At 41.8% G+C, this 13,376-nt stretch overlaps 1 long non-coding RNA gene across 1 annotated transcript in view; it reads left to right on the top strand.

The window, feature by feature from the left end:
- LOC115456703 overlaps window positions 1-13,376 on the top strand; it is a 58,262-nt gene continuing 44,886 nt past the window's right edge. Inside the window, exon 1 of the long non-coding RNA XR_003939910.1 lies at window positions 1-62. This is a non-coding gene — a long non-coding RNA (uncharacterized LOC115456703). The remainder of the gene's footprint in view (window positions 63-13,376) is intronic.

Consider the following 13,376-nt stretch of genomic DNA (forward strand, 5'->3'; position numbering starts at 1 on the left):
GTGGGTGTCCTTGTTGACGGTCCCACCAGCTGCTGGCTGGTGGGAGTGTCTGTTAGTAGCTGGTAAGTAGTTTTCATGACTATTTTGGTTAAATTTTGTTTATTATGTAGATGGTTTTAGATAATTATACACCGTGTCTCCATGCAGAATGAAAGACCCTTGAAGACGCTTCTGTTAGCGAAACATGATCATGTCGGGTGTTTCCAAGACATAGTTGATCAGCTGATTGAAGTTGAATCGTCACTAGAGGTGTTTGCTATACAGGTTGGAGTACTATAAAGCTTAGATCCACTTCAGAGACTATTTCCTGTTTGCGGCATTTTAGCCAGCTCTGTGATTTCTGTATTAGAGATTGCCTATGCCCGTTGATAGGCTGACGGGACAGATCGATACATAAGAAGCAGAAGGTTATACAGTGCATCTGGAAAGTTAACTGTTCCCTGCTTGCTTTGTGAAGGCTCTTTAGCCAGCTCTGTGAGTGCTGCATTAGAGACAGTTTATGCCCGTCGAGTGGCTGAAGATTGGATACAGTGTTAGACAGGACAGACTGATATATGGATATAAGGAGCAGAAGGCAATACATTGCATGTGGAATATTAGGAAAATTAAGAAAAGTGCTGGATGGGTATATGCTATATATGGTAGATAATGTTGTATTGGGGTATTATTACATGCTATACAATTTTTGTAAGGCGGATGAAGAGTGATTTTATGTATTTGGTATGAATGGAAGAGTGAGAATGTGTTTGGATGATAGAGTGTATTAAAATTGTTTATATAAGTATTTAATAAAGATTTGATATATTGGAGAATATGTTAATGGGTGCTTTATAATGTACATTATATATATATATATATACTTACCACGTTTTTGAAGGACTTCACTCAAGGCAGTTACAGTCAGAATAAATCAAACGTGAGCAATAGACAATTACAGCAGTACATAAGTATTACCACACTGGGACAGACCAAAGGTCCATCAAGCCCAGCATCCTGTTTCCAACAGTGGCCAATCCAGGTCACAAATACCTGACAATGTCCCCAAAAAGTTCAATATATTTTATGCTGCTTATCCCAGAAATAAGCAGTGGATTTTCCCCAAGTCATTTTAAGAATGGTCTATGGACTTTTCCTTTAGGAAGCAGTCCAAACCTTTTTTTAAACCCCACTAAGCTAACTGCCTTTACCACATTCTCTGGCAACAAGTTCCAGCATTTAATTACACATTGGGTGAAGACAAATTTTCTCTGATTCATTTTAAATTTACTACTTTGTAGCTTCATCACATACAAAACATGGCATGGAGGCATATTTTCAAAGCACTTTGGGAGGCTAAGTTCCATAGGTTTCTATGGAACTTTGGGAGGCTAAGTGCTTTGAAAATGAGCCTCATAGTATACTGGCAAAGTATACTACTTACAATGTCAACACAATACGTAATAGAACATTTTAATTGACAGTGTAGGGTATAAGCAAAGATGGAGCATAAATAGTAGGAGAGTAAGAGAATAAGGTGACTAAAGTAATTTGCACAAGAGGTCAGAGAGATGGTTAACATATAGATAGGTAAGAGAGAAAGAGGCGTTAGAAAGTAAGGTGACTAATTTATCATTGTTGGGTCAAGCTTTAAAGCTGGCACACTGGATAGGTCAATTAGGAGGTAATTCTCAGTAGGCTGCCTAAAGTTAGTCACTGGGATGCAGGGCGCTAAACACAAATTCAATAACAGTGATTCCATGTGCAATTGCCATTATAAAATGCTAACATAAGTCCGCAGTTAGGCATGAGGACTTACATTGGCTCAGCGGCTGAAGGCAGTTAGGCATGTGATTGCTAGTATTTCTGTAACATATGCCAAAGTCCTGGGGTCAGCTCTGACCATGCCCCACCCCGGTCCATGCCCCCCTTGCAGTTGTATGCTATGGATTTTGAGCGAGACTGAAGACCACAGATAGTAAGAGCACCAAAATAGTTTTATTGGGACCCTACACGGTCCATGTTTCGGCCAAAAAGGTCTTCCTCAGGGGTCTTCAAATTGACATATACAGATGTTCCTCCAAAAATTACATGGGACAGAAAGAATAAGCGCAAAAACGCTGGTGCTATCTGAAATGGAGCATAGACACTAATGCCTGTGTCTATGCTCCGTTTCAGATAGCACCAGCGTTTTTGCGCTTATTCTTTCTGTCCCGTGTAATTTTTGGAGGAACATCTGTATACATCAATTTGAAGACCCCTGAGGAAGGCCTTTTTGGCCGAAACACGGACCATGTAGGGTCCCAATAAAACTATTTTGGTGCTCTTACTATCTGTGATCTTCAGTCTCGCTCAAAATCTTGTAACTCTTTAGGATTCCAGAATCTTCAGAACTTTTAGTACCAGAACAGTGTTGGGCAGACTTCTATGGTCTGTGCCCTGAGAAAGGCAAGGACAAATCAAATTCGGGTATACATATAAAGTATCACATACCATGTAAAATGAGTTTATCTTGTTGGGTAGACTGGATGGACCGTACAGGTCTTTATCTGCCATCATTTACTATGTTACTATGAAAAAGGTTTATAAATGTATCTTCTTTCTGTCAACATCTAGTATTTTACTACAATTACGAGACAGCTCTTCTTACAATGTGATATTAAGCATGTCACATAAAGCACGAATGCTCAAGTCCTTTGTCAGTGCCACTGAAAGTTGGACAGTTCAAGCTTAGAGCATATTAGGAAGTGGTTTAAAGCCATAGAGTTTCTGCTGGGGGCAATGGCTCCAAATGGGTTAGTTTTGCACGTAAAATGACTCGTAAGTCAGGGTATGTGGAATATAATCGCAGGCTCTCAAATTTACTGCTAATGCTCACCATAGAACTTACATTGTGTCGAAGACAGCTTCCCTCTGGAATTCATAAGATGTAACATGTATAGGCAACGTATTCGTATTCAAGTGTTCTTGAAAATTCTTTTTAATCAGGCCTGTGGCACCCAAAATAATTGGAAATATTTCTGTATCCTGCTACATTTTTTTTTCTCAGACTGCATTTCTAGGTACTTAAGTATTTTCTGTCTCTGCATACAATTGACAGAGTAATTGCTTGGGACTGACGCCTCTATGCTAAATGCATTTCTAGTGTTTTTCTCTTTCATCACTATTTCCAGTTTCCTTGCGTCCAACTTTTTATCAGTCAGGGTGAGGATGTCCCAAATGATCATAACCTCTTCATTCTCCACAATTCTGTTAGAGTCACCAACCCAGGGCTTTTCTGATACATCAATACTGTAATATTTACAAAGTTTCCAATGAATGAGACATGCCACCTTATTGTGCATTTCTGCATAGACATTTTCTGCAATCAGAACTTGACAGGAAATAAGTGTCCTAAGCACCGTTTCCTGGTATTCCAACAGGCTGAGATTCACAGTGCTTGCTATTTTTGCATTTGATTGATGCTCTTAGCCAGTGACACATGAACTAAATTCAATAGAAGGGGACATCAGTGGAGCCTGAAAAGCACAGCACGAGGCATGAAACAATCAGGTCTGCCAGTTAGCACTCATTTCATGCTTCAGAAGATACTCACTGCCACTGGATTCCATTTCAGACCTCGGCCACAGCCTGATTTACATTCTGTGAAACTGAGGATCCTGGGTTACTAAATGCAGGATTTTGCATTGGTTCTGTGTAAGCTCTCACCGTTTGCCTCTAGTCTTCTCACACTTTTTCTTTTCTATCCCTGCCAACTTTTTCTTTGACACTTTCTTCTTTGACTTTCTTCTCTTTCTTTTTCTTCCCATTCCTCTCTAGCCTGGTTTTGCCCCAGCAACATAACTGCAAGACTCCACATGTACTAACTAGGAGGTGTAATGGGCTCATTGCTAAACTGGCTATTTCATCAGGTTTGGTCTATGAGCAGCTCTTCAAAGACATCTCTGAGAAGTGCAACAAATCTACCAGAGGACTAGAGCAGAAGCTCCGACACAATGGGCCACAACCCCAAATGGGGTCACAAAATTCAGTGGATGGGGTTGCAAGAAACAGAGCAATTCCCCTCAAGCCCCCTCCCACTCCATACACAGGCATCTGCTGCTCCCTCCTTTCAGACTTCTGTTCCATCCTACAATTAACATCAGCAATCAAACCAGTGTCCATAAGTCAAAACGTATCCCCTCTTCCTGTGTACACCGAGGTTTGTCAAATCCCCTGCAGTGGGAAGGAATCTCCTGCTGTGTTGGGAAGCCACCTGCCTCTCTCTTGCTTAACAGCAGGAAACTTCCACTTAATGTGGGAGGCTCAAAAGACAGGTGGCAAAAGTTCCAGGAATGCATTGCTGGTAAAATTGAACTGGCAGATGTGCAGAAGGAGCAGTGCAAACCTGTTGCATAGCATAAGAACATGTGTCATGTCAGGGTTCAACAAGTCCAGTATCCTGTCTCTGGCAGTGGTAGTCTTCCTTAAGCTGTACTTTCAACCCCTAGTCATCTAGCAGTCCAACTGACTCCTGCATGGGCTTTTTAATTTAAATGCCCTTGAAAATGGTTTTATTATTAGCTTTTGCCTGTATGGCAAGTTTCCTTTGAAATTCTCTCTCATTCTGTCTTATTTCTGTTTTATATCTAACTTACCAGTGCTTATGTTCATCCCTAATTTCCTCATTTGGGTCTGATTTCCATTTTTTTTAAATGTGGTTTTGGCTTTAACTGCCTCTTTCACTTCATCATTAAACCATACAGACAGTCATTTGATCTTCTTTTGACCGATTTACCTTTTTTAATCCAAGGAATATATTTTATCTGGGCTTCCAAAATGGTATTTATCCTCACTTTGTACAAACATTTGACCCTGGCAATCAGTCTGTTACGATTGTCACTGTTTTCCATGTCTGCGCTAACCTCGCCCTCTGGTGGCCAGAACCGGTGGCAGCTATAGACTGTTTTCTTGCTGTTTCCCAAGCATGTTTCAGAAGTCATTTCAGTCCGGTTTGGATCTTCCTGCTTGCCAAACTTGCTTGGGTTGTTTAGAACTAAGCAGCACCCTTACCTGTGACCTCACTTGTAATTGCCTTTATTATGCACCTGGCCCTTTCAGCTGGGCCTTTGCAACGCCAAGGGTCCCGAGGTTGGTTTGTGTGCTGTTAGTAGCACTTCTGCCTTGCTTTGTTTCTTGCCTGTTTGTCTTGCCTTGTTCTTGTTTGGTCTGTATGCAGTTTAGCTCTTTAGCTCTTCTGCTTTTATCCTTTTGTGGCTGCTTGTCAGCCTTCTGCCATTGCTTTATTGTTTGTCTGTGTTTGTTGCTTTGTATCCTGCCTGCTTGTCCCTAGCTTCAGTTCCCTTCCTATTTGTCTTTGTCTTGTAAGCGTTCAGCTTTGGTTCTGACCCTGCTTGTCCCTAGCTTCAGTTCCCTTTCTATTTGTCTTTGTCTTGCAAGCCTTCAGCTTTGGTTCTGACCCTGATTGTCCCTAGCTTCAGTCCCCATCCTTCCTGAGTATCCTTCAGTCCCACTTCAGTCAAGCTTGTTTCCATATCTTATATCCTGTGTGAGAATCCTGAGTCCTGAATCCTGAATCCTGTTTTAGTCAAGCTTGTTTAGTATCCAATGTCCAGTGTGAGAATCCTGTTGTTCCAGTCAGCATTTCTTGTCTACCAGCTACGTCCTGTAAGTCCTGCAGGCCGCCTGCACCTAGGGGCTCAACCTCTGGGGAACAGTGGTCAGCGCAGGTAAAGTCCGGTTGCTCCAGTCCTGTTATTCCTGTCTAGTCTGTTCCAGTATTTGGGTCCAGTCAAGCCAAGTCCGTTCCAGATTCCAGCTCCATCCTTGCTCGTTTGTCCAGTCCTGGTTGGGGAATTTTGTCTGCTACTGCTGCTCCTCGGCAGTAGCCCAAGGGCTCACATTGTTCCAGTGTCCGAGAGCCTGAGACCGTGACACAGTCTTTTTATTGTTTTTCTGATTTCCCTTTAGTTCTATTTATTGTACTCTTTCGGGTGATTATGAAAAGTTTAATTGCAATATTTATTTATTTATTTATTTATTGCATTTGTACCCCACATTTTCCCAATTATTTGCAGGGTCAATGTGGCTTACACAGTACCATAAAGGCATTTGCCAATCCGGTAGAGAGCAGATACAAGGTTATGTTGTGTTCGAATAAGGTAGGTGTTTTCCTGGCTCCAGTAGGGTCGAATGGAGGGGGGTTGTTTATAGTCCAGTTTGTTCTTTGGTATAGTTGTGTGGCCAGATGTGGATTTAAGTTGGATCAGTAGGGTAGGCCCTTTTGAAGAGGTTGGTTTTTAGCGATTTTCTGAAGTTTAAGTGGTCGTGAATTGTTTTCACAGCTTTTGGGAGTGCATTTATGTATGTGCGCTTATGTAGGAGAAACTTGATGCATAGGTTGTTTTGTATTTGAGCCCTTTGCAAGTTGGGTAATGGAGGTTTAGGTATGTACGAGATGATCTGGATCTGTTTCTGGTCTATGATCTACCAACCAGATCTATGATCACTATGGCTAGTGACCCCACCATGGTTATGTTTTGTTCCAGGTCATGCATTCCAATAGGGACTAGTAGTGGTTAGAATGGGGGACTTTGGTCCTGGGGAACTGAGGAACTGAGTTCGATTCCCACTTCAGGCACAGGCAGCTCCTTGTGACTCTGGGCAAGTCACTTAACCCTCCATTGCCCAATGTAAGCCGCATTGAGCCTGCCATGAGTGGGAAAGCGCAGGGTACAAATGTAACAAAAAAAATCTAATGTAGTTCCTCATCTAATCAATTCCAGAATCAGCTGCTCCATGAAGCAGTTATTTAGGACATCTAGAAACTTCACCTCCTTTTGCATATCCTGATGAGATGTTTACCCAATTAATATTGGGATAATTGGAATCTTCCATTATTATTGTGTTACCAAATTTGTTAGCTTTCCTAATTTCTGTTAGCATTTCACTGTATGCCTCTTTGTCCAGCCCAGTTAGATGGTAGTATACCCTACAACTGTATTCTTCCCTATCACACATAGAATTTCTATCCATAGTTCCTGCAGGACTTTTATCCTGTTTGACTGTATGCCATCCTTAATATGTAGCACCACCCTTTCGCCAATTGGACCCACTCTATCATTTTGATATAATTTGTATCCTGGTATCACAGTATCCAATTGGTAAGCCTCCACCAGGTCTCAAAGATTCCTATTGGGGGTAATTTTACCTTTGGTCACCTGAACTGAGCGAACAAGAAGGCACCTATTTGCAGCCTGTTTTTTTTTAATATAACCTTAATTAATAGAACTGTAACACAGACACATTGGTGCCTATGTATCTTTATAAAATACTAGCAGAAATCTGTAGCTACCTGTGTACATTTACACCAGTTTGACAGCAGGTATAAATGTACAGGAGATGGGTCTCTTTCATTCATTATTTATATACTACTTAGATCTAAGTGGTTTACAGTTTTATTTTACAGGTACTAGGTCTGTCCCTAATGGGCTCATAGTCTAAGTAGTACATTATACCACTGTTGTACCTGGGGCAACAGAGGGTTAAGTGACTTGCTCAGGGTCACATGGAGTTGCAGGGGGAATTGAACCTAGTCCCTCAGGATCTCAACCCACTGCCAACCATCAAGCAGCAGTGGGAACTGAACCCAGTTCTCCAGGTCTGCAACCTGCTACACTAGCCATTAGGCCACCCTGCTCCAAAGAAAGCTTTCAAATGAGGGGGCATAGGATGAAGGTGAAAGGGGATAGACTCAGAAGTAACCTGAGAAAATACTTCTTCATGGAAAGGGTGGTGAATTTGTGGAACAGCCTACCAGTGGAGGTGGTGGATACGAAACAGTATCTTAGGATCTCTAAGGGAGAGTAGATGGCATGGACGGGCAGCCTGGATAGGCCATATGATTTTTATCTGCATTTATTTCTCTGTATTTCTATGCTTCTCTATATTTCTATTAGTATTTGAATTTGGATTTTAGAATTACTTACCTTTAACAAAGACGAGCTCAGGTGAGTTACATATACAGACAGATACAGCCGATATGTAACTTAGAAGATTGTGATAGGATGTCCCATGAGAGGCCTAATAACCAAGAATATAAACATTACATTGTCATCTGATGCTTTTCCCTTTGGAGAAATGTGTTCAAAAAAGTTACTGTAAAGTGATTTTAAGTGTTAATTTTGCAAGTAAATTGAATATACTTATGGGGACACCTGGTTATAGTTTTCATTGAAGTGTTTTGTTTTGTTTTTTAGTTTTTAGCGTTGTTACTTGACCCTTTTTGTAGTTTGTGGTTTGTTCTGTCTGGCACCAATATAAATGGAGGGTCCGGTACAGGTGCAGCATCCCAGAAAGTCTGAGCAGCATGACAGTATTTCAGCAAAGAGTGAAGCATTTATAGTTATAATTGAACTTTATTTGATATAGCACCAGTAGAAGTGTATCACATATGGACAGTGTGTGTGATCTTGTCCTGTTGTGGTTCTGCTGCCTTTTCTTTTAAGGTACCTTATATACCTCAAGTATAGGTAAATAAGACACTCTTTCACACTGCTATACTTTTCTGGTTTAAATCTGCTACTACAACTTATTATTTCTATAGTGCTGCTAGACATGTGCAGTGCTGTACATAAAACATGAGACAGTTCCTGTTCAACAGAGCTTACAGTCTATTCAAGACAGACAAACAGGACAAATGTGGACTGGGGAGTTATTGTGGGAATGATTAAAACAGGCAGGGTATTGAACAGGTGAGTAGGGGTCAAGAGCTAAAAGCAGCCTCAATAATGTGGGCTTTTAGCCTAGATTTGATTACAGACAGAGACGGAGCTTGATGTACCAACTCAGGAAGTCTTTTCCAGGCATACAGTTCAGCAAGATAAAAGGAACAGAGTTTAGATTGGCAATGGAGGAGAAGGGTACAGATAAGGGACTTCTACTTAATGAAAGACTTTCCCTAGGAGGAAGGCTGGAATGCTACTTATTTGGAGAAAGAGGAAGGTGAGCTTTGTCATCTAAGGAGCCCATGTTCACACTTTATGAGAAAGCGAATTATTTGACCACTGAGGTGGAGAACCAGGATCCATTATGAGCAAAACAATTCTGAAGGGAGGGAGTAGCATGATCAACAAGACCCTTCCAAAAAGCCAAAGAGATGAGATGGAAACATATATACTTTATCTTCTAATAAGGCAGACTCGACATGACACCGTGTTTCGGCAATTGTGCCTGCCTCAGGAGTCTGTATGTAGTTGTGACCCAAAGATAAACGGTAGAGTTGTACAAAAGAAAAACAGTAAACCAGGATCAAGTCTTTAAAAAGACTAACAATGCCTGGGTAGTGTTCAAGCGACAAAAGAACCCTACATTTGGTTTCTACAAATTATCACTGGATCCAAAGTTCTTTTGCATTACTACTGCCACTTAAACACATCAGTGCCGGGGAAAATGGTAGAGGCTATTATCAAAAACAAAATTACAGAGCACATCCAAGGACATGGATTACTGAGACCAAGTCAGCACGGCTTTTGTGTGGGGAAATCTTGCCTGACCAATTTACTTCAATTCTTTGAAGGAGTTAACAAACGTGGACAAAGGGGAGCCGGTTGACATTGTGTATCTGGACTTTCAAAAGGCATTTGACAAGGTACCTCATGAAAGGCTACAGAGGAAATTGGAGGGTCATGGGATAGGAGGAAATGTCCTATTGTGGATTAAAAACTAGTTGAAAGATAGGAAACAGAGAGTGGGGTTAAATGGGCAGAATTCACAATGGAGAAGGGCAGTTAGTGGGTTTCCTCAGGGGTCTGTGCTAGGACAGCTGCCTTTTGATATATTTATAAATGATTTAGAGATGGGAGTAACTAGTGAGGTAATTAAATTTGCTGATGACACAAAGTTATTCAAAGTCGTTAACTCGCGAGAGGATTGTGAAAAATTACAGAAGGACCTTACGAGACTGGGAGACTGGGCAGCTAAATGGCAGATGACATTTAATGTGAGCAAGTGCAAGGTCATGTATGTGGGGAAAAAGAACCCGAATTATAGGTACGTCATGCGAGGTTCCACGTTAGGAGTTACGGACCAAGAAAGGGATCTGGGTGTCGTCATCGATAATACACTGAAACCTTCTGCTCAGTGTGCTGCTGCGGCTAGGAAAGCGAATAGAATGTTGGGTATTATTAGGAAAGGTATGGAAAACAGGTGTGAGGATGTTATAATGCCGTTATATCGCTCCATGGTGCGACTGCACCTTGAGTATTATGTTCAATTCTGGTTGCTGCATCTCAAGAAAGATATAGTAGAATTGGAAAAGGTGCAGCGAAGGGCGACTAAAATGATAGCGGGGATGGGACGACTTCCCTATGAAGAAAGACTAAGGAGGCTAGGGCTTTTCAGCTTGGAGAAGAGACGGCTGAGGGGAGACATGATAGAGGTATATAAAATAATGAGTGGAGTGGAACAGGTGGATGTGAAGCGTCTGTTCACGCTTTCCAAAAATACTAGGACTAGGGGGCATGCGATGAAACTACAGTGTAGTAAATTTAAAACAAATCGGAGAAAATTCTTCTTCCCAACGCGTAATTAAACTCTGGAATTCGTTGCCGGAGAACGTGGTGAAGGCGGTTAACTTAGCAGAGTTTAAAAAGGGGTTAGACGGTTTCCTAAAGGACAACTCCATAAACCACTACTAAATGGACTTGGGGAAAAATCCACAATTCCAGGAATAACATGTATAGAATAGGTGTATAGGTGCCCTTGGCCTGGATTGGCCGCTGCCGTGGACAGGATGCTGGGCTCGATGGACCCTTGGTCTTTTCCCAGTGTGGCATTACTTATGTACTTATATTTCTGATACCATTTCCTCCTGCTACCTATGCAGAGTTCTGTGCAGGTGGGGAATTCTGTGCAAATAAATTTCCCCCAGCAGTGACGAATGGGATGCTAGAGCAGAGTACTGTTCAACACCATGGACTACAACATTTAGATGTTGGTTCTTTGAAAGGTGTCATAGTTCATTAGGCTGCAGGGCATATGAGGACTGTTTTCCCATTCGTGCTCTGGTTCACCAGTTTGCCTTTTATTTTTCTCAGGGGCTGATGCAATAATGAGCAGGAGGCTGTATGCAGAATTTAGTGATGCTTCTGTGCATAGTTTTCAGCACTACTACTAAAAGATGCTTTTTCATATTTGAAGTGTGGGAAAGCATTTTTGGCTACATGCCCATACTTTAAAATGACATCCCACCTTGAACATGCTTTGTGAGCTTTGTGTAACCAGTTTAAGATATTGTTGATTTTGCACAAATGAACAACATTTAGTCTCATGCATATTTTAAGTAGAGAAATAATGTGTTCTGCAGCTCAGACATGGGCCTACTAAAATCCCTCATTTACTTATTAATGATTTTTGACATTTTTTATTTATTTGTTTTATTTATTTATTTATTAATTAAGATTTATTTACTGCCTTTTTGAAGGAAGCCTCAGTCACTTTCATAAATAGTATAACATTGCTCTTTATAATACACCTGATGACAGTAATGTCTGTCTCAGGGCTATCCTTGCCGCTAGGTGGACTATGGTGGCCTTTACTGTGCACTTGTGCTCGGAGGCCTCACATTTACCACCTTCATTCTTTTGTGCTTCAGAGGTGGGTGGCAACTGTATGATTGATGGCAGTGACAAGGGATGGAGTTAGGATATCAGGAAGGAAAGGGGAAGATGCTGGCCCCCTAGGGGTGGGGCAAACCGAAGGAAAGTGGAGATGTTGGATACCCGGAGAGGAGAGGTAAGGAACAGAAGGTGAAATTCTAGACACCTATTGCACGGGATATGGGAAGAGGTGAAATCCTAAACACCTGTGTAAGGGGGGGGAGGGTGGAGATAGGGTAGAGGAAGGGAGATGCTAGACACCTGTGGGAGATTAGGGAAGAGATGCTGGACACCTGTGAAGTGTAAGGAAGCAGAAAGGAAATGGTGAACACTTGGGGAGGTAGGGAAGCGGAGATGGTGGAGATCGGGCTTTGATCTTCCTTTGGGAGGTGGGGGGGGGGGGGTCCATGGCTAAGGTTAGCCTAGGGGATCAGTTTCCCTTGGACTGGGCCTGATCTATAGGTGCCAGCATTGGCAGTCATTACCTATGCGCAGACCAAGAGATGTGCCTGTGCATATGGCATATGATTCTTGAATAGGCTGGAAGGAGGAGGCTGGAACACAATGTAGGCATTTCGATCAGCACAGCTATTCAACTGGGAAACAATGGGACAGACAGACCATACGGCTGCTGCAGAACAAGGAGTGGGGAAAGTGGAAATAGTCTTGTATTTGGGTTGGGGGGGAGGAGGATGCTTAACATCAGACTGAATGATAAATGAGTGTGGGTAAACAATATTTGGCCAACTTGCCCATCCCATCATCCTTTCTGGCTTCCAGATGGGTAGAATGGCCTCTTTGTGAATAAATAGCTTTTCATTGCTGTGTGATCTTTTCAAAAGGTTTTCCACAACAAACACTTTGTAGACAATTTTTAATGGAATAGAGAGCAGGATTCAAAGAGCTTTTCCTTTTCAACCATGCTTGTGAACTCTATGTTGTGACACCTAATTAATACAATCTGGCTTATTAATTGTCTATAATTAGCCAGGACATGTTGGCCTTGGGCACATCTTTTATGTGCAGGAGTCAATTAAAGCTTCATAAATATTCATATTGCTAATCCACACTGAAACCTCCCTCATCCCATGCCTCCTTACCCTCTTCTATCTCTCTCTCCCCATGAATCAGGAAGCAAAGGAGGCTTTAATAGATATGAATGTGTCAGAATAAAATGAAATATGCCTTTCTATGGCAGAGGCAGTTCCAGCAGCTGCAGCACCCAAACAATGATTCACTGTAACAGCAGTTAGGGAGTTGCAGCTTTCATGCTGCTGTTCCAAACTTCTGCTCTCCTGGTCACAGACACAAAGAGAGCCAACACAGATATACCTACACACATGGATACAAACATGTACATGTACACACACACACACACACACACACACACACACACACACACAGAGCCAACACAGATATACCTACACACATGGATACAAACATGTACATGTACACACACAGAGCCAACACACACACAGAGCCAACACAGATATACCTACACACATGGATACAAACATGTACATGTACACACACAGAGCCAACACAGATATACCTACACACATGGATACAAACATGTACATGTACACACACACACACACAGAGCCAACACAGATATACCTACACACATGGATACAAACATGTACATGTACACACACAGAGCCAACACACACACAGAGCCAACACAGATATACCTACACACATGAATACAAACATGTACATAAACAGAGCCATCACAGATATACC

The sequence above is a fragment of the Microcaecilia unicolor genome, chromosome 13, assembly GCF_901765095.1.
Source record: "Microcaecilia unicolor chromosome 13, aMicUni1.1, whole genome shotgun sequence".
NCBI lineage: Eukaryota > Metazoa > Chordata > Amphibia > Gymnophiona > Siphonopidae > Microcaecilia > Microcaecilia unicolor.